At 34.9% G+C, this 23,406-nt stretch overlaps 1 pseudogene; it reads left to right on the forward strand.

Annotated features, from left to right (window-relative positions):
• The first annotated feature begins 3,256 nt into the window (after positions 1-3,256).
• On the forward strand, positions 3,257-22,354 carry LOC114307122 (putative purple acid phosphatase 20; annotated as a pseudogene).
• The last annotated feature ends 1,052 nt before the right edge of the window (positions 22,355-23,406 follow it).

The following is a 23,406-nucleotide window of genomic DNA, read 5'->3' on the forward strand; positions in this document are numbered from 1 at the left end:
GAGTCCTTGTTGGAGTTAGGGGTGGTCCACCCTCTTTCATTGCTTATTTGCTAAGCTTTGTGCCATCCTTTAAAGCTTTTGAAACAATCTTTTCTTGGCCTTTAAACCACTAAATTCCAAATAAATTTTAGTGGTGGAAATGTGGTTTTGAGGTCCAAAATAGGAGGGGGTGGCCCCCCCTCTTCATCTCTTGTTTACATGTGTTGATGGCCTACAAAGTGAGCATGCTTTTCTACCATATTGCAGCTTGGTTTAAGCATGTTTTTGCCACTGATTTGCCATGTTATAACTCTATTTTTGGCTGGTTTGGTCACCTCTCGCATGCTTCTTGCACTTGTAGTGTAATATTGCTTACTAGCCTAGCATGTGTGATAATTTAGTCTATCATTCTACCATGAGTTAGCTTGATTTTAGCATGCTTTTGGCTCTAATTTAGCATGCTTGAGGACTGTTTTGAGTGGTCTTGGTCATATGAGGATTGCTTTGTATAGCTATAATTTAAACACCCTTGACTTGCTTTGAGCTTCAAAGTCTCTAGCATGCTTTGCTCGAGTTGTTTGTATGCCTTAGCTTCATTTCTCACATGATTTCAGTGTATATAGTGTAGTCACATTCTCGCATGTTCTACTCTTTCAATGCTTTTGGGAATTGTGCCTCATGCCTTGCTCGAAAGTCAATTTATATGCATGTTTGTCTAAGCTTTTGGGCTACCATTTCAGCATGTTTAGGCCATTATTTTGGCATGATTGAGCTCTGTCCAGAGCTGGTTTGTTTGTTTAGGCTATGTATTGCATGCCTCTTGTGTGATGCTCTTTACTAGCTTTGACGTTTTGGCCCTCAACATGTTATGCATGTATTGCTTGCATGCTTTAAGGTCTTTAGCATGCCATCTCAGCACTAAAGCAACTGCAACCTCCCCCATTTCTTCATTTTTCAATTTGATTTGAGGGTTGTTTGTCCTTAAGCTTGTGTTTAAGCATGAAGTAGGCTTTGTGCCCAAATGGCTTTAACCCTCTTTTGAGGGTTCCTCCTAGTCAAAGGGCATAATCCCTCTCATGTCCTAAACCATTCTTTTGGTTGACCTCCTCTCCTTAGAGGACTTGCGCATTGGACTGAATCAATTAAGAAATGGTTTGGTAATGTAAATGTGTAAACAAGAATCGAGCAAAGTAAAACATGCCAAGATAACATATGTGTGTTGCATTGTATGTGTTTGGATCGGATGTTAATCCAAACACTAGAAATATGGCACATTTCATACTCAAAGTGATGAATCATGTTGCGTTTCTTGGTCATTGTCACCCTTGATCATGCATGATAGGGTGACGACACTTAGAGTCTTATGTGTGCATTCACTAACATTGTGCAAGCTTGACTCTTTGGCCATCATGCATTAAGATGCGTGGTTGGTGGCTTGAGAGCCAAGTACTACACTCATTTGAGCTTGAGATATGATAAGGAGGGTAGTTGCACACACATTTCCTTACAAATACACTGCCATGCCTCTATTTGTGCTTTGTTGCAGCAAAAAGAGAAATTTCAGGAATTAGTAGCCAATCGGCCACATGCCCTAGCCGACCGGCCACCCAAGCCAGCCGATGGCCATTGCTTCTAGCTGATCAATTCATCAGCATGTTCCTGGGATCAAACAGAAGCAATCTGGAGGTTGACACAATTTTCAGAAGTCAAAAGAGTGCAAACAGAGGCATTTAGAGGCAAGGTAGTGGGTTTCCAGGAGAACGCGACTGAGCATGCATGCCCCCCTCGTCTGCGAGGCCATTTTCATCACTTCATTAGCTAGTTATAGTTAATTACATGTGCTGTAATTAATTTAGCTTAGTTTATTTTGTAATATTCTAATTAGCTTAGATTAGCTAATTGATTAATTCGGTTTGTAACTAATTAGCTTAGAATTAGCTACTTATTCAATTGTGTTATAATTAATTAGCTTAGCATAGTTAATTAGTTATTTTGTAATAAGTAGCTTAGTTTAGCTCTTATATATTCGGACCCTCCTCCGAGAGGGCATAATGTTGTAATAAGGGTGCGTATGTGTGTTCATGTCTTCCAACCCACTCTTCTTTCTCCCTTTTACTTATCAGCTTTTGATGGTTAGTTTAGGGCATATCTTGATTAGCATACTTTATGCTTGCATGCGTGCATCATTCATTTGTCATGCATGCACCGGGCTCGGCGCATCATTCAAACTGCATTGTATGTCGATATACTTACTTGAATACGTGTTTCAAAACATGTTGTCAAGTGTTGCATTCATATGCCATCTTAGATAGCCGAGCCTATTTAGTTGCATTATTGCATGTGTTGCATTAGGCATTGCTAGCATAGTTAGGATCATGAATTGATTTCTAACTAGTTTTCTGTTTTGGCTCGGAGTACACTGTAAGTGTTTACGCTTTAGCATCCTTGCATGATTGTAAGTGTTGCCATGATAGCATGCTTGCCATGAGGCTATTTGCTTAAGTGCTTAAACTGCTTGAATGCATGTGGATGGAGGCTTGATTGCCTAAATTGGAACAACTCGACGATTGTGAGTTTTAAGCCCACTTTGCGAAGTGACAAAATCATGTTTTTCTAAGCCCAGTTGAGGGTGGCAAATCCGTGCTTTAGCCTACTCGCGAGTAGTACTTTCAAACCATTTCCAAAAGCAAACATGAGTTAATTTGTTCCAATTCTCGTGATTGAGTCTATACTTGTATGTTGTGCGCATCACATAGTAAAGCTAGATTAATAACCGGAATAAGAACACATGTGTTTTTAAAACAACATATTATGTTAGTAGAGGCTGATCCTTTGATCGGGCGAGCGAGGGTACTCATTGTATGACCTTCCCCTCTCGTATCCAAGTTCTCGAGCCGAGGCAACTTTGGTGATGATGGACACGTGGCCTTCGGCGCGAGTCAGGACTTCCTAAATTTTATAAAATAAAATATTTAGGTGGCGACTCTGTAATCTGGCAAAGCAGTCCATGTTTGGCATTTTTTTTTATTCAAAATTGAGTTTTCAAAACGATTTTCCAGATTTGGACTCTTTGGTGATTTATTAGTCTCACATTGCACTTTGTGAGATTAGATTCAAAACTGTGACAGGAGTCCGAACTGTAGTAAGACCAAATTCGCGCCCTCTCCGAAAGGGGGGCATGCGGAGGAAGTCGGGTGCTACAAACATAAGTAAATGAATTGAGACATGGGAGACAATAAAATTTTGAGATCCTAGCCTTCAATTTTGCCTAAACAAAATGAAAGTGAAGGCATATGAATACTATTGGGTTCTCTAAATTCCCACGTTTATCATTCTAGAAGTGATCAAATATATATTGATGGAATTAACTTGGGTTGTGTAGGTACACATATCTGTGGTTGGTAATGACAGGATGAGAATATCATGGATTACTAAAAACCAAACACCAGCCATTGTCAAGTATAACACATCTCTAGGAATTTATGAATTTGCAGCAAATAGAACTACATTTTCTTATCACTTTATAATGTACCTACATGAGGTTGTCATTAGTCCATTGAAACCAAACATAATCTATTACTATCTTTGTGGACAAGATTTAAACCCTGAATTCAATCTCAAAATTCCTCCAGCTCAATTTCCTATCAACTTCGCCGTTGTAGGTATGTTGAACTGAGAAAAAATATTTACATATAGATTTTTTATATATAAAATTCATTCAATGAATAGTTTATAGATATGTCGGTTTTGGTGAGTGCGTCGGCTTAAAAAGCACTACTTTTTTCAGAAGGAGTCCTATTGAAAGTTGTGCACTCTATTTAATTTCAAAACTTTTTTGTTTATATCCAAAAGTCATGTGTACATTTTTCTTTTTCTCTTTCTCTGCACCTTCGTTCTTCTCTTTTTCTTTCTCTTTCTCTTTTTGATTTTCGCCGACCGACAACCATGCCCACCTTCTTCTCTTTCTCTTTTTGATATACAATCACCGACAACTGGCGACCACCATCGATTGGAGTTCACCAGCAACCACCAACCTCATACAATATCACACCAAACAAAGCAACCAGAGCAGAGCAAAGTCGAAGCAAAACCAATCCACCACAAGTAGTGCCAGCTCATTCAGTTTAACAAACTGAATAATTGTATTAGTTAGTGGTTGTAACTAACTATAGTTAGAGTGTGTTGAGTTTAGAATTAGTCAGAACTAGAGTTAGATTAGATGGTTATGATTGTATACAAATATCAGTGTAGGGTGTCACTATAAAGATAACATTGAAGAGTAATATTGAGATGCATTCGTTCACTGAAATTCATCATGGTATCAGAATAGTGCCTGCTCTAGCGAGCTTCAGAGATGCCTTCGATGGCGTCTTCAATGGCACCACATACTCTTCCAACAAATCTTGGTCTCTTGATTTCTAATCTTTCATCTTTCGTCAATGTAAAGCTTAATTCAACAAATTTCATAATCTAGAAAACAAAGTTACAGAATATACTCAGAGCAACTGATCTTCTTGATATTCTTATGAATCGTCTTCATGTCCTTCTCCTTTTGTTCGTGATTCAACTAGAAAAGAAATACCTAATCCTGAATTTTCTAACTGGAAGATGATTGATAATTATTTTCTCAACTGTGTCACTGTTACTCTCTCACCGCCGATTTTCACTTCAGTTCTTCATCTCAAAACTAGCTCTGAGGTATGGCTAACTTTGAATAAGCGAGTTACCTCTTTTTCTAGATCTCATATCCACCAATTGAAGAATAAACTGAATTCAATTTCTAAGAAAACTGAATCTATGGAACTCTACTCGAGTTATATCAAAGAATTGGTTGGTCAATTGAATCTTGACTCAGCTTTGGTTGATGATGAAGATATAGTTCTCATCACATTGAATGGTTTGCCAAGTGAATATGATGCTTTTAAAACTACTATTAGAGCTCGTTATGAAGCGATTACTATGGATGAATTATATTCTTTATTATGTTCTGAAGCTTTACATATTGAGGGGAAACAAAAGTCTTCTTCTGAGCTTTTACTGGTCTATGCTGCTATGAAAGATAATTCTTTTTCTACAATACATTTTTCTGCATATCATCATGGCAGATCTAACTACATAGGAGATTCTTGAGGTAATTACAGAGGAAATAGGTTTGGTGGTCGATATTCTTCTTCTTCCAGAGGAAGATATTAGTACAAAAATCAAAATCAAAATCAAAATCAATCTACCTTTGGTTCGGTTTGTCAGATTTGTGGCAAGCCAAATCACTCCGCATTTGAGTGTTGGCATCGCATGGATCCTTATTTTCAGTAGTCAAATCAGTCTTCTCCACAGCATTTTCATTCTTTCTCTGGTTCTAAAGCTTACACTACCTCTACCTCAAAAGTTGCTCCCCAGAATTCTTCTCTTCAACCTTGGTATCTTGACTCTGTTGCTACAAACATTACTAATGATCTCAGTAATCTGACTACCTATCAACCTTACTTTGGTTCTGAGAAGGTTACTGTGGCTGATGGCTTTTCTCTACCTATTCATCATACTGGCTTAAGTCTTTTACCTACTCCACATCATCCTTTTAAACTCCAAAAAGTGTTGCATGTTCCATCTCTTTCTTCTAATCTTCTTTTAGTTCAGCAATTAGCTAAAAATAATAATTGTTCTATTATTTTTAATAAATCTGACTTTTCCATTCAGGACAACAATACCAAAGCTACATTCCATAAAGGATTCCGTACTCATGGTTTTTATCATTTTCCCTTGCATTCTTCCCCTCAAGCATTTCATAGCACTACTACTTCTCCAGATTCATTCATGCTTTGGCATCAAAGGCTAGGCCATCCTTCAGTTTTAAAGTTTCAGCATCTTCATAAACTTTTGAATGTACCTATAAGCTCAAATAAAACTTCATTTTCTTGTATTGATTGTTCTATGTCTAAGAGTCATCGGTTGCTTTTCAAATTGTCTAATTCTCATGTTAATCAACGATTAGCTCTTATTCATAGTGATGTTTGGGGTCCCTTTCAACCTATTGGCTCTACTTCCATTTATAAATACTATGTGTTGTTTGTTGATGATTATTCTCGATTTACTTGGCTTTATCCTTTGAGTTATAAAAGTGAAGTTTACTCTAAGTTCTTGGAGTTTAAATCCTTTGCTGAGAAACAATTTGGATTTCCTCTAAAAATCCTTAGGACAGATGGTGGTGGAGAATTTATTAATCATCAAATGAAACATTTTATTAAAACAAATGGCATCTTGCATCAACAATCTTGCCCTCATACACCTTCTCAGAATGGTGTAGTTTAGAGGAAACATAGGCACATTGCAGAAACTGCTATTGCTCTTCTCCATCAGTCTTCTTTGCCTTTCACCTATTGGTTTAATGCTATTGCCACTGCCACTTTTCTTATTAACAGGCTTCCTAGTGCTTCTCTGTCTCATGCCTCTCATTTTCAAATTTTATTTCACATTTCTCCAGATTTTTCTTTACTTAAAGTGTTTGGTTGCCTTTGCTACCTTTGGCTTTGATTTTCTTCCATTCATAAGCTACAACCTAAGTCTAACCCACGTGTCTTTTTATGTTATCAACTATCCATTAAAGGTTATAGATGCTTCAATTTGCACACTGGTCAAACTCTTATTTCTAGACATTTTGTTTTCCATGAAATAATTTTTCTCTTTTCTACTACTTCTCCTACACCTACTCTATCTACTTTCTATTCCTTCTTTTGGCCTTCTTCTCCATTTTCTACTCACCTGCCACCACAGCCCCTGCAACCACAGTTGTCATAGCTGTACCATCAGTCTTCTTGTCCTCGGTCTATTTTTCCATAGCCTACTCAACTACCCCAACCCCTGCAGCCACAGCTGTCACAGCTGCCCCTGCAGCCTCCCAATTCAGTTCACCAGTCTTTTCCGCAGCCTACTCTACTGTCCCAGTAGTTTCCACAACCTATTTAGTAGTCTACTATGCTGCAGTTTCAATAGCCTTTTCTACCTACTCACCAGCCTCAGCCATCTCAGATGTCTCCGCAGTCACAGCAGCCTCGATTGCTAATTCAGCAGCCTCACCATCCTATATCTAACCCAGCCTCTTCTTCTCTTCCCAGTTTAGTAGACCAACCTCTTATTCTTATTAATTTTGTTGCTAGTCATTTACCTCTTCGTACTCCCTCTTCTATTTCTAACACTCATAACATGCAAACTAGATCCAAGTCTAAACGTTCCACTTCTCATCCTTCTTCTTCTTGTTTTCTTACTTCCAGTCCTTCTCCTGCTTCCTCTATTAAACCCCTTTCCTACCAATCAGCTCTTACCTCTCCTGTTTGGTTTCAAGCCATGTTAGATGAATATTCTGCCTTGCAAATGTAGCAAACTTGGTCTCCGGTTCCTCTTCCACCAGCTAAACAAGCCACTGGGTGTAATTGGGTTTTTAAACTTAAGAAAAATTCTGATAGAACTGTGGCTTGACATAAAGCCCCACTTGTTGCTGAGGGATTTCTTCAAGAGCATGGCATTGATTTTCAAGAAACTTTCAGTCCTATTACTAAATAGCCCACCATCCGAATTCTTTTATGTTTAGCTTTGCACTCTCATTGGTCTTTAAAGTAATTGGACATCTCCAACACTTTTTTCCATGGTCGTTTGGAAGGGGAAGTCTATATGGTTCAACCTCCTGGTTTTGTTGATCCTTCTCACCCACAGTTGGTGTGTAAACTTCATAAGGCTTTGTATGGCCTCAAACAGGTACCTCGGGCATGGTATTCAACATTTTCCTAATTTCTTCTATCTCAAGGTTTTGTCATAAGTCAATGTGACACCTCATTGTTTGTTCACAAGACTTCTACCATTATCACCTACTTGCTTATTTATGTCGATGATATACTTCTCACTGGTAATGACACCATTTATATTTAGTCCTTGTTGTAACGCCCCAATTTCCTATGCCCAAATGATAACACAACCATCATGGCTCCTTAAAGGAAAGCAAAAATAATTCTCCACACTTGCATTACATAATACAATTAATTCCTCAATGCGATTATACGTTTAATCCAAAACCAAGTAAATAAACAAATAGATATCCCTAAGGGTTTACAAGTTTCCAAGACTTAGGCCCGGTTACACAAAACAGTTATTCAAACCCACACAAATACAGCCCTTGGCTTACAAAACAGAGTCATGCAAAATGAGAGCATTGTACTCCCAACATACATACTTCCACGCCCCTAATTGGGTGGGATCACCATATCTTTTCCTGCACAAAAATCCCGTAGGGTGAGCATAAAGCTCAGTAGGAAATTCTTAACAAAGTATATACATTTTATACAAGTCTCAAGAGATAAAATGCACATGCCATGCTATGCACTTTTTGAAGATAAATCAAATTTTCATCTTTTGAAAACCATCATGCTCAATGATGTCATGCAATTTCAATTGTTCAAAATTTAACAATTTATTTCAAGGGCGGTAAATACGACTCTGGTAATCCCTAGGTCAGTGTCTGCAAGTAGACTATATAAGTGCTACCAAATTGTCATTTTTACTGGAATTAACTGGAAGACTCGACACCTATTCGCGCGGGTTTTCGGTCTTTTACCCCGGACTCTCAGGCCAACTTATTCAAAATCATCTACACCACCTATCAAGACTTACCAACGTATTTACCCCAAAACCATTCCATGAAAACTTGTTTCTCAACATTCTTTTCTCAATGCAAGTTTTCAAATCAATTTTCAAAGTTTAATGTAATCAAATCAATTGATATGCCAATTTCTCAAGATGAATATAAATATTTTTTATTCCAATTCATCATCCAAGGAGTAACACAATTCCCTCTTCTCAAGTATCCTCAACAATTAGTCATTTCAAGACTATTTTAACATTTTGAACAATAATTTTCAAAATGAACAACAATTCTCATATTCCATGGAATTCATCATTTATATAAATATAAATAAGAAATTTTCCAAACATCCATTTATTTTGACACACAAAATAAATATAACAATATCATTCATGGATTTTCAATCTCTTTTAAAAATTCTCAATTTCTAGGTTTTCTCACCAAAACTATACAACCCAAATCTTTTGAAAGAAAACTTTCCAAAATCACCTTTTCTTCAATCAACGAAGATCAAGACCCATAAGATCATTTTAAAAGAACAAGAGACAAACCCACTTTCAAAATCGCTCAACTTCTTGAATCAACAATCAATTTTCAAAAGTTATCAAAGGATGATTTTAAAAATCATCTAGATCTTGCAAAAATATATATAACTCAAAGAAAATCCCTACTTCAAGTTTGAAGAAGAATAGAGATGAAACCCCAAAATCAACGATGCCTAAACTCGATCTTCACCGCACACAACAAAGCCCTCGAAATGATAACCCACTTTGATGAAGAAGCAATGGCAAAACTCAAATGGATCTTGAGAAATCAAGGTTTTTGATCTAGTTTGTGTAGAGAAATGTAGAGAGAAGGGAGAGGAAATGTTTTTAGAGAGAGAGAGATATACAAAAGTGATCTGAAATATCAGATTTACGAACTAATATAACATGGTCCACTCAAACGTGGAAAGCCCCGCTCGAGCGTCGAATACACATTCCCAGTACTTTTACAGACAGGTCAAACTTCTGAAACCAAACATTCTCCGCTCGAGCGCATAAACGGCCGCTCGAGCGGATAAGCAACTTCGAATGCATTTTGCATTTTTGCTTCGGGGGAGCTGCTCCTTGACCCCGCCAAGGGGCGCTACCCCCTAAACCCTCGTGAGCTGACCGGGCAGCTCGATCCCCGACATAGTCAGCGAAGTGGCAAAACATGAAAGATACGCTACAACCCGATACAAACATGAGACATTACCTGTTCCAAACACACCGCTACAACCCGATAACCAAAATAAGGGGAATACAGGGAACTAAGATACGTAACACCGTTCAAAATCATACCAACCCGAGCCCGGAACACCACAAAGAGACGGGTCAAAACCGGGATCGCTACACTTATTAACTCATATGCACAAGGCCTTCTTCATGAAAGAATTGGGTTCCATTTCCTATTTTTTGGGTGTCTCCGTTACTACTTCTTCATTGAGTTTCTTTCTTTCCTATCATAAATATACTTTTGAACTTCTGGTTAAAGATGGTATGGTAGACTGTAAACCATGTGCCACTCTAGTCTCTAGCAAGCCTTCTTCTTTCGCTGATGATGTTCTTCCTTGCTCTAATCCATTTCTTTATTGCAGTATTGTTAACGCTCTTCAATATCTGACTATCACTCTGCCTGAATTAGCCTATGCTGTGAATCAAGCTTGCCAATTTATGAATTCTCCTTTTATTGACAATTTTTCTGTTGTTAAGTGGATTCTATGCTATATCAAGTGTACCTTGTCTCATGGTCTCACCTTTTCTCTTAGCTCGTTTCAGTTGCGGGCCTTTACTGACTCCAATTGGGCTGGTGATCCTTTTGATTGGTGCTCCACTTTGGGAAGCTATATTTTTCTCAATTCTAATCTCATCTCCTGGTCCTCTAAAAAGCAGCCTACAATGTCTCGTTCCTCTACTGAAGTTGAATATCGGGCTTTGGCTCATACAGCTGCTGAGGTCACTTGGCTGCAAATGCTCTTAGCTGAGTTTGCCATTTCTCTTCCATCTCCCCCTATCATTTGGTGTGATAATCAATCTACTTTTTCCCTTGCTGCCAATCCAGTTTTCCATAGTCATTCTAAACATATTGAAGTGGATTACCATTTTGTTCAGGAAAAGGTTGTTGTCTATCAGTTAGTTCTTCACTATATTCCTACCTAGGATCAAATTGCGGATGTGTTCACCAAACCTCTTTCCACTTCCCGGTTTTTATTTCTCACGCGCAAGCTTTTGGTGTTTCCTTCACCTATTCACTTGAAGGGGGATGATAGGATATCACACCAAACAGGGCAACCAAAGCAGAGCAAGCCGATGCAAAATCGACCCACCACAAGCAGTGCCAGCTTATTCAGTTTAACAAACTGAATAACCGTATTAGTTAGTGGTTGTAACTAAATGTAGTTAGAGTGTGTTGAGTTTAGAATTAGTTAGAACTAGCGTTAGATTAGATGGTAATGATTGCAGATAAATATCAGTGTAGTGTGTCACTATAAAGATAACATTGAAGAGTACTATTGAGATTCATTCATTCACTGAAATTCATCACGACCATCGATTCTTTGCTTCGCTCTCACCAACGGCGAAGGAGATGAGCTACTCAAATCTGATGTAGATTTACTCAGATCTACATCAAATCTGAGCAGATCTATATTAGATCCGGTTAGATCAAAATCAAAAATAGTTGTCGAAGTATAATCCTCTCTCTATATCTATCTCTCTTCTTCGATCTATCTCAGTTTATCTACATGTTCTCTGTTACACACTTCTCTCTTCCTGTTTTAATAAAGAAATTTTTCAAGTTGTTTTCAAATTTTACAAGCTGTGAAGACTATAAAATTTTACAGTTTTCAATTTTTTGGTGCTGAAATAAAATCATGCTTTAAAACTACAAAATTTTACTATTTCATAACATGTTTTTCAGTTTGATTAATAAGGATTAATGCTTAATAGAATCATACTTTAAAACTGTAACAATTTTACAGTTTCAAAACTTGCTTTTTAGTTTGATCAATATTAGAGATTATTTACTTAAAGCCCTCTATATGATTTTATCATAATTGTTGTCTAGTAGATTTTAAAAGCGTACTTGTCATCCATTTATTTTGACCATAAATCATATAGTTATGGTTATTGAATTAATCGAGTAGAAATAGCCCAATAAGACGATCGTATAGATCATAAAAGTAAGATTTGTAATGGGCTCAAATGGACCATCAGTCCAATCTACAAGACGATCCATATTCTATTGGTCTAAAATGAAAGCCTCACAAATTCTGTTTATATAACATTACTCGATCGAGCTAAAATGTTAAAACAAAGTCCATTACATCTTAGATTTTATAGTCATAATTTGCCTCTTTGTTGCCACAAAACTATATCATTCTTGTTGGGATGTGACTAGAGTTTTATTCTGGCTAGCTAGTATTGTAACTCAATCCAAATCTACAAATCTAGGTGACCTTGGACAAATAGACTGGACTACCTCAACCTTAGACCACATTGCAAAATCAAACTACCATATGCTACTACTTCTAGGGGATTTGTCATATATGTTGACTTAGACCAACTACTGTAGGACTCATTTGGCTGGCTAGTCGAGCCACTGTCCAGCCACTGGCCTTGGATGGTCACACAAGGCAACCATGATGTTGAAAAAGTCCCTGTAATTCACCACCATCCTTTCACAACCTACAATGCCTGATGACACATGCCATTTGAGAAAGTGGCTCTCATTCCAATTTGTACTATTCCTTTGAGGTAGCTGGTGTCCACGTCATCATGTTGGGCTCATACATGGATTTTGATGCCAGCTCAATTCAGTACAAGTGGCTTCAGACGAATTTGAGGGGGTTTAACAGGAGGAGGACGTCGTGGGTGATGGTGCTCCTTCATGCGCCATGGTACAATTCTAATTATGCACATCAATTGGAGCCTGAATTAGTTCAAACAAAGGAAGCCATGGAGGAGATGATTTATGGAGCTAGAGCGGATGTTGTTTTCGTCGGACATGTCCATGCCTATGAGCGCTTTGTATGCTTTTTCTACCCCCAATTTTATGATCCCATTTCTAACAATTAATATATATTTGTTAGTTAGCATTAAGATAACAATTTATGCAATCGTTATTATAAAAAAATAAAAAAGAAAAAGAAAAAAGGAGACTCAAAATGTGGTTTGGGAAAGATCAGATGTAGAGATAGTCTTACAGTTTTGGAAATTTTAAAAATGTTGTTTTCGTGACTCGACCCTACACCACCAGAGACTCTAACAGTAAGTCTTATCATTGAGTCAAGCCTCTTTTAGGCAATCTTTATGAAAATGAAACAATTATTAGCCGCTTGAAAACCAATTTAGACTGGATTTATGACAACATGAGTTTTCCAATGACGTCTATTATTCAAATTGGGCTTTATTTGTCAAGTTAAAATGTTAAAAATTTATCAAATGAGTACTAGTGGATGTTTGTGCTTAAAAGCATAGTGTAAATTATTTTGGGATGAAAATATAGTTGTAATTTATACATATCATATTGAAATTTGATAAAAACACTAAAATAATATAAAGAAATATTATTCTTCTTAAAGGACTTCTAACAATTTTGCTTGTATCACATGTTTTATAGAATTGAAATAAAAATAACAACGTATTGCAAATAAAAATAATGAAATCATATCTGCCAAGCAAGTTAAGAAAAAATTGTAAACACTAAACAAAACACACAAATTAAAACTATTGTACACTTGTCAACGCTCTATATTCTTAAAAAAAAAAAAAATACAAAACACCAAATGAAGCACACCAGCAAGTACTATGCGATCTCAACAAATTAAATTGAAAATTAAACATCAAACAATGCGTACTAGCCAATACACACCAAACCGTGCTCAGCAATCTAAAAAAAAATGAATGCATATGCTTTACAAAAGAGTCGGTTAAAGCTTTACAAAATATGTGTATGCTTCAACCTAAAAGTATTTAGTTACACCAAGAAACAAAAAAGCGTTACCAAATCAATTGTACATTCTTGAGAATTTTCATACAACCTTAAAAAAAAATTAGGGTAAATTATACAAATAGTCTCTGTAGTTTACATGATGTGTCAATTTGGTTTTGTTGTTTCAATTTGCACGGTTTTGCTTCTTAATTTAACGGATTGTGTCATTTTAATCCAATAAATAACGGTTGTTAAGTTTGGTGGACGGAAAGTCAAACAATGTGTCAATTTGGTCCCTGTAGTTTACACAATGTATCAATTTGGTCCCTATCAAAATCGAGCAAATTAAAACAACAGGGACCAAATTGACGCATTGTGTAAACTACATGGACCAAATTGACACATTGTGTAAACTACATGGACCAAATTGACACATTGTATAGATTTCCGTCCACCAAACCTAACAATCATTATTTATTGGATTAAAATGACACAATCTGTTAAATTAAGGGGCAAAATCGAGCAAATTGCAATAACATGGACCAAATTGACATATCGTGTAAACTGTGTGGACCATTTACATAATTTATCTAAAAAATTAATAACTATGTATGGAAATCAAGTGTGTTTTTCCAAATCAGTTATACATTTGGTTGAATGTATTTCGATAATAAAACCATTGGTAGCAAATCGGATAAAAAAATCTAAAATTTAATTTAAACACTTAACTGGTTACAATTAAGATGAGAAGAAATAAAAATAAAAAAACACATAAAAAATGCAAACATTAAGAGTAGGGAAACAACGAATTAAGAAAACACTAAAACGCTCATATCTACGAATTTACTATGCAAAATCTAGTGTGTTTTTCTAAGCATGCTATGATCATTAATACTCCATCTGTCCCAAAATATTAGTCCATTATTCCATTTTTATTGTCCCAAAATAGTAGTCTCTTTTCAAAAATTAATGACTAAAATAATATGAATTTCTTATTTTGCCCTTCTTTTAACCTCATTAACAACATAAAAAATACAATTATGACAATTGATATTGTCACGACCCAAACCCGCCCCTATGGGTTTAGCACCGTAACCGGCCAGTAATCCAAGATTACTGAAGGCTTGCTTAACAGTAATACAGTAATACAGAGTACAGGGGCTGGCAGAAGCCAATACAATAAATAAATAATGTCCAATGAGCTGTGACAGTCTATATGCCAAAAAGACTTTTCATACATATATGCAGTCAGTGACAAACAGTATGTACATATATACAATCATTCAGTTCAGGGACTTAATCCCTATTAAACAGTACCGTAACAGTTTATACAGTTCTACAAAATAGATACAGAGACAAACGAGGAAACTAAAAACACCCCTAAGCCATAACTTGACAGGCTCGGAACCTTGCAGTGAGGCACAGTGGTTGGCTTGACAAAACTGGAGCTTAACCCCAACGCTTCTAGCTGCGGTCTGGTGCCTGTACACCTACATATATATATGAGTAGTGAGCTAAAGCCCAGTGAATAACGTAATGCGTAAAGAGGTTAAGAATGAATGTCCTTACAGTAATGAAAACAGTTCATTAAATCAGTATTTCGGTCGTTCAGTCAGTACAGTCATATGTGGTACATCCATTAACACAACAGTACAGTAAACAGTAGGTCTTAAAGGACCGAACAGTAAATGATGGCCATCAGTCAGTAAACAGTAGTGGTTCCAACAAGGGAACCGACAGAGATCTCTGTAATAGTAGCAGTAAACAGTAGTTGCTAAGGATGCCACAATACGGTTCAGAATATAGGACATACATTCATTCAATTAACAGTATCAGTTCAAAAAGTAGTACAGTTCAATTATTCAGAAGATAATCATTTTGAACATATCTTTACACAGTTGTTACTCACAGAGTTCTGGACTACAGTAAAGCTAGAGCGCGTCCCCAGTCGCCAACCCTACACAGTTACAGATTGAACACACACTAAGCTACACAGTTGGGAAAATAATAACTTAATCCCTAATTTGCCTCGGTGTGGTTCTACATCTATATCCTCATTAAGATGCCTTAAACTAGGCCTAATAATGCCTAGGATGAGATGAGGATGTAAAGATGCACTTTAAAAGCATTTTCAGAACTTTCAGAAAACAGGGGTCACGCTCGAGCGTAGGTTACTCCGCTCGAGCGGACATGCAGATAAAGGTTTCCGCTCGAGCGTAGACTTACCCGCTCGAGCGTTCTGCAAAACAGTCAAAAGTGCTGGATAGGTGAAAATCATGCTCGATTGGGCGCTCGACACCCGCTCGAGCGTCAATTATTCCGCTCGAGCGGACTTCAAAACAGTGCAAGGTACTAGGAGCACGAATTTCACGCTCGAGCGCCAGTCACCCCGCTCGAGCGTGAGTTTAAAATCTGGAATTCCCAGATTTGAACCTCAAGCTCAAATTCAACTTTTAAAACATAAGTTTCGATCCTCATGGGCCAATTTTCTAGAAAACATCCCAAAACTCATAGTTTAACATGATTCCAAAGCTCAATTGTAAAATCAAAGCCCCAAAGGAATATCAATTCAACTCAATTTCAAACCAAAACTCAAGAACATAACTTCAATTGAACATGCAAGAGTTTGAACCAATTCAAAGCTTCCAATACTCGCTCTAATGAGCCAATTCCTTCAAAACCAAGATGAGTTCATGGTCCAATGTAAAAATATGAACATGCATGTCCCAAATTCTATGTATTCAACCTCAAAATGCTAGGGTATAAGCATGCATGCATGGAATGAGCTCCAATTCAACATTAATGAACCAATTCTTGACTTAGCTCTTTAAACTACCATGATCCATGCTAGAAGGGACTTAAATACACAATAAGAAGGATGAAACTCATACCTAGGTTCCTCAATTACAAGTCTAGAGGCTCAATTTGCCAATTTACTCTTCAATTCTTCAAGTTCTCTAGCCAAACTCTCAAGAGCAACTCAACTCTCTCTCACTCTCTATCTTGGTCGGTTGTAGGCAACAAAAAAAAAAAAGCTGATAGGAGTGTTTTGATCAAGTGTACAAAGGCTCTAATATGTTTAGCCTACAAGACCCACTAACAATGGCATTATGGTGATTAAGTCAAACTATGCAATTATCAATATTTAATCTAATTTCACCATACCAAATCAATTTTCAATTAAATATACCATAAAATCATATAAATTTCAATGATCTCAAAACATCAATCAATTTCAGATTCGGTCGCCGATAAGACTTTCAATTCACAATTTAAACACAAAAGCATGAACAGATAATCAAACAGTCAACAGATAGACATACAATTAAACAGATATACTTAATCAATTCAATTCCAGATTTCAGTCAATCCGTTCAGTACTTCAATCAATTCAATTACCAATCATAATCGGTTTCAGTTTAGCAGTAATCAGTGGTTAATCGGTAAACAGTGATAAGGGTTGTTACAGATATTCTTCAAAAAAATATACTATCAAAGGGTAATTTTGAAAAATCAATTTTTTTAAAGTGCAATAATTATACTACCAAAAAAAAGTTAGATTTTCCAAAAGAGACTATTATTTTGGGACGAAGTGAGTAATAATTATGTTTTTAATAAACAAAAAAACATAATTTTTGATCAAGTTAAACGTAAATAAGCTATAAAAACACATACAAAATATCTCTCTCTAAGACAAATTGGACATTTTCAAAAACCTTCACTTGTACATTCGGTTGAATTTATTTGGATAATAAAACCATTGGTAAATAACTGTCATGGATATAAATAATTAAGATATAAACATTTAAGATAATAATTAAGATAATAGTAATAAAAACACATAAAAAAATAAAATAAAAATAAAAAAAGAGGGGGCATACCTTGCAATTTTCATGAGAACCTTGGTGGAAATTTATAAAATATAAATATTAAGAATAGAGAAACAATTATTTACGAATTAGGAAAACACTGAGATACTCATATTTATTAGGGACAAAAGTCCCACTTATGCAAAAGCTATTGTGTTTTTCTAAACATGCCATGATCATTAATAATAATTATGTTTTTTTAAAAAAAGAACATAATGAAATTCAATAATTTATCAACATAAAAAGATAAAAACCCAAAATTATGAAGCTCACCATTTATCACCTGGAAAGTCCAAACTGTAATTGAAATTTATGCACAAAAACAATTTTAAAAAAAATAATAAATAAAAAATCACCAAACAACCATCACAATGAAGCAATAAATTTGAATACACACATAAATTTGATGAAGGTAACTAAAGCAATACACACAATACCGTCAATTCAAACTCGCTTTACCGTTGCAAAATTTATGTTATCCACCTAAAAATCGATGAATAACATCACGTTACATAGATGATTTAAAAAAAAAATGCAAACGATTAAATATCAAATGCAGAGAACCCATTGCTTTGAAAAAGGAAAAAAATAAAATAAAATAAAAACATTAATCAAACAAAACTAATGATGTGAATTGAGAATTAAGGATGCGTTTGGTAATAGGCTAAAAAGTCAAAAACTTAAAAGCCACAAAATCAGTTATCATGAGTTTAAAACAAACAAACAAACAAACAAACAAATATCACTTTAGCATGTTTCACTCACTAAAAAAATAATTTTTTAAACGCATTAATTTTAAAAAAAAATTTAAAAAAATGTATCCCAAACAACCACTTAGTAATCTTGTGATGGCCATCCAAACAACGCTTAGCATGATTTGAAGTGGTTGGAAACAATAATGGTGTGATCACATTACAGATAATTTGATAATTTGATTTTCAATTTTAAATAATAATAATAATAATAATAAAATCAAATTGTATAATTTTTATTACCCAAGACAGGAAAATGAGGAAGAGTAGCATGTTAACCAATTCGTCAACATAAAAATGGGATCAATTTATCAACATAAAAAGATGAAACCCAAATCATAAAACTAAAATAAAAAAGTTGATAAAACTTACAAATTTTTAGAGAGAGATAGGATAGTTGATGAACAAAACCAAAAGGATGAAACCCAAATCATATTTTATAGTTTGAAGAGAGGGAAACTCATTTGAAGAGAGAGGGGGGCTTTTCTAATTGGATTAGAGAGAGAAACCCATTTGAAGAGGACATTTTCGATCATCAATGTAAAATTATGAAGAGAGAAACTCATTTGAAGAGAGAGAGGGCATTTTCAATCAATGTAAAAGGATGAAACCCAAATCAAAAGGTTGACGAAACCCACAAATTTTTAGAGAGAGGATAGGATAGTTGATGAACAAAACCAAAATAAATTCCTATTTCGTAGGTTAGAGAGACAAACCCATTTGAAGAGAGAGAAAAAGAGAGAGAGAGGGCATTTTCAATCACCCATTTACTCAATAATTTTCTAAAGTTATGACGTCCCAAATTTTGGAAACATCAAGGTAAAATAATACGACAATACACTAGGGTTTAACTAGCAGATACACAAAATATAAGTAATTACACTAAAAGGAAATATTAATAATAGTTACAGATAAAATTTTTCAAGTCATTAAATACAGATCAATTCCTTGATATAAAAAGATTAATCAAAATACAGGAAATACGAAATCTACCCTCTAAGGCAGCCATGGTTCCTCAAAACTTATAGGGATTCCGCTCTTCGTGTAAAACTCACCTCCACTTGGCATAAAACGCTATAAGCTTGGAATACCCAGTAAACACACACACCCCAACCATTTTCCCATTCCAAATACGCAAGTAATATAACGGCATGATCATAACATACAGCGAAAGTAATAATTAAGCAGAGCTTATAATTAAATTTCGGTTCTCAAGAATAACAGTCAATTAAGTTAGTTCTAGGCAACTTATTGCGGGATACCGTTCCTACCCAATCACTAACATTGGCCACGGACAATTCTGACTCCCCATTGGTTAATACAATACCAATGTATCGTTTATCACATAACCACCAATGCGTCGCTTACCGCACAATTACCAATAATGCCTAACCAATGCGTCACTTACCGCATAACCATCAGTGCGTCGTTTATCGCACAATTACCAATGATACCCACGCACCTAGGTTACATACTCGAGTGGTGACATCAAGAGAATAGGCTTCCAGGGATACTCTCCCTGTATGAGACACTCACTGCTACCCTTATGCCTCATATTTCCGTTAAGCAGCCAGAATACCTCCCGTGCCATGTTAGGGTTCGAAAACACATTTGCGCAAAACTTCACAAAAATGGAACACATTCCATTATATCATACTCTTGAATCCATAGTTCATTATCTTATAAAATTTACTACAATTATCGCAACCCATTATCACCCTATTTGATTTTTCCTTTATTAAGTGCATTATGTTCTCAATTATGGCAAAAGCATGGTCAATATAATTACGAATCCAAACTAAATAACAAGTAATTTATTCATGGTAAAACAAATTCAAAATTTATCATAGATTACATACCAAGACTAAACCATTCAAGAAGTATAGAATATAAGAGTTGCAAACCAAATAAGAGCATATTAATACAAATTTCCAGATTTTCAGATTGAACCAGTTTGAAAATAATTATGAAAAAAAATACTTTTATTGGCCATAAGTACTTGGCCTCATGTGAGTTTGTAGATAAATAAGTCTAGCTTCAAACTCAATTTACGAAAGTAGGATATGTATTTTAGATTTTAAAATAACTCAGAATTACCAAGATCTATCCAGATTCATTGACTGTTATGCAAATTGGTTTTTCTCTCAAACCCCGCACTCTCTTGAGTTCAAACAAATTTTAGTTGAAATATAACACCAAGATTAAGATTTTGGCATAAAAGTAGACTCAAGACTATTTTTTTGGAATTTTCTAAAAGTAGAGAAAGTTGGCTGTTTTTCTAGTTCTATAGAAACAAATTTAGAAAATTTGTTTAGGTTATAAAAATAAATTCTTAGATCCTACCAAAATTATCACATACTCTAGACATATTACCCCATAAAAACAGATTTTGAGTTTATGGAGTTTTGATAGGAAAATAAATTCAAGAGAGGGAAAAGATTTGCTACTGGAAATTTAAGAAAGAAAGAGAAGCACACCATTTCTTGATTAATACACATTTATACAAGATTGTAGGTCTAGACTACAACATATATATATATATATATATACAAATAGCATGTATTAGGAGGGGAAAAACAAGTGGTAAAAGAACTTGAGAGAAGAACTGATGTAGGTTTACCTTTGTTGCACAAAACTCAACACAATTCTTATTTTTCTTCTTCTCTTCTCTCTCTCTCTCTCTCTCTCTCTCTCTCTCTCTCTCTCTCTTCCAAGATCACTCTCTCTCACTCCTCTAGTGCATGGCTAAAAATGTGTAAAATGAGGGGGAGCAGCATGCATATATATATAGATAAAGGATTGGGAGGTTTCTTAGGGACTAAGTTCCATATGTTCAAATTTGTTGAAGTTGTCCATCAATGCCATCAAGACCCTTTCATTCATCACATGGCCAACTACTTGAGCTCCAAGAAATATATATATATATATATATATAAATAGGAGATATTTGTATTTATAAACATAAAATAATAGGTACAAGTACATTAATTAATAAAATATTACAATTAAGGTTTGGAATGAAATAACATAGAAGTATATAGGGACCAAGTCTAAATTTATAAAATCTTGATATTTATTATTAATATACTAACATTAGAAAATAGTTAAAACAATAAATTTGGGCTCCGTTAAATTAAAGCGCAAAGAAAGGTGAGAAATCGAACGAAAACGGCGTTATCGGGAATTAAGATTTTAACGTAATTAATCTATAATTACAGGGTCTAATAATTAATACTAGGGTTTTAAAGGTGATTATTAATCTATTGGGATCAATTAGAGTTTACTCGGATTAATCCGCAATGCTTCCCGATTCTAGGGTTTAAAACGCAATTAAGTAAAAATTCAAAGGCTTTATTGAAAGAAACTCAAGGTAAGGGATTTAAAGGTAATTACAAAAATTAGGGTCTCTACAAAAGTAGTTAAAAACATATAGGGCATCATATTTTATAGTTTGAAGAGAGGATTGAAATTGTTAATGACCTTGTAATGAATAAATAGGATTAAAAAATAACAGAGATTAGAGAGAGCGAGAGAGAACCACTGTAGTTCAAAATCATAGGAGTCACCTGTTAATATTGCAGAACCGAAACTTGAGAGAAGGGGGAGGAAAATAGAAGTAAAGAAGGGTTGCTGGAGTATGTAAAAAGAGAGAGATAAATGTATGTCTAACATGAGAAAGAGAAAGAGTAGGTGAAAAGTCATATATTTGAGCAGGAGAAGCAAGAACAAAGATTTTATCTTGATCCTTAAATTACTTTATAAGTATAATCTGAACCATTGAAATCAAATGTATCTCTAACATATTTTAAGACATTTTCAAAAACTCTTGTGGCAGACTAATGCTTACTAAACTAGATTTTTAATCTGGTCTAAACAAGATTTTTTTTTAAATTACTAAATAATTAAGAACACAATCTTATTTTTGCACCCCTCTCTCATAGTTGCAATGGCAGACTAATGTTTACAAAGATAAAGCCATCAAGTTTGGACCAGCTTATATCACCATTGGGGATGGAGGCAATCGTGAAGGCCTTGCCAGTTTGAAAGTTCCTTTTTTCTTTCTTGAGCATATGTTGTTGGATAGGGAAGTTAATTTAGTGGTCCATGTAACTGTCCTTTGGGGCCCTAGCCTGATTTTAGGTCTAAAAATTTCATCTGAAGCTCAATTGTAAAATTGTATTACAATTCTAACCTCATCCAACATGCCCATATATTAAATGTTAAAAAAATAATAAATTTGTAGTTGAATTGGTACAAAAAATATTTGACCATTACATCTAGCCTTTCTTGGTACGAAATTTAGGAACCTATAGACAAAACGCTGGTTTGGCTCATCTAGATCAAATCTTCCATTGGCAGCCAACACCATCGATAACTCTATTTTCTATCTTTAAGTGCATTTTCTTTATTAGAAAAATAATAAGAATAAGTAAATTATTTAGTGTGTATATATAATATGCATATACATAACATATATAACTTGTTTAATATTATACCAATAGTCGAATGATTGGATGCAAAGAATATTATCGAGCTTGGCCCATTTAATAAACGGGCATATTTATCAATCATAAGTATCTTGAGATGAGCAAGTTAAGCAAGCCATCAAGCTGATACCCACCTCTTATATTTTTGGTGCACAAGTGGAATGGTGAGTCCAGTTTGGGCCTATGAATAGATCTCTATATATAAATCATTCATAAATTTAAAAAAAAATCATATTGATTCACTAATCATAGTCCTATGATTTTTCCTTTTTTAAAAAAAATAAATAAATAAATAAATAAATTAAATAAAATAAAATACACGAGAATGACGACATGAGTTTGAAACGAAATTAATAACCGGATCAATATGATTTTTTTTTTTCGATGATTGATTTATACATAATGACTTTTAGAACGAAAGACACAAGTTACCAGAATGGACTCCATGGGCCAAATTGGACCCAATAAGTGCATTAACACCCATGTAGGCAAACCAAATTGTTTAAAAACCCAACCAAGCCCATTTAATCTTCATTTATCTTTAAATTTTATTGGTCTAGAAATATTTATCTAGAGAGTTAAGGGAATGATAATAAAATACGCATAGAGTTCACAAAGTTTTAAATTTTATTATTGGTCTAGAAATATTTATGAAGAAAAAGAAAGATATAACGTTAACAAATTTGAAATTTTAGAGACTAAAATGACAATGATTTAAATAGCCCTTAGAATTGAAC

Source organism: Camellia sinensis, chromosome 3 (genome assembly GCF_055761805.1).
Source record: "Camellia sinensis isolate YWXY chromosome 3, ASM5576180v1, whole genome shotgun sequence".
Classification (NCBI taxonomy): Eukaryota; Viridiplantae; Streptophyta; class Magnoliopsida; order Ericales; family Theaceae; genus Camellia; species Camellia sinensis.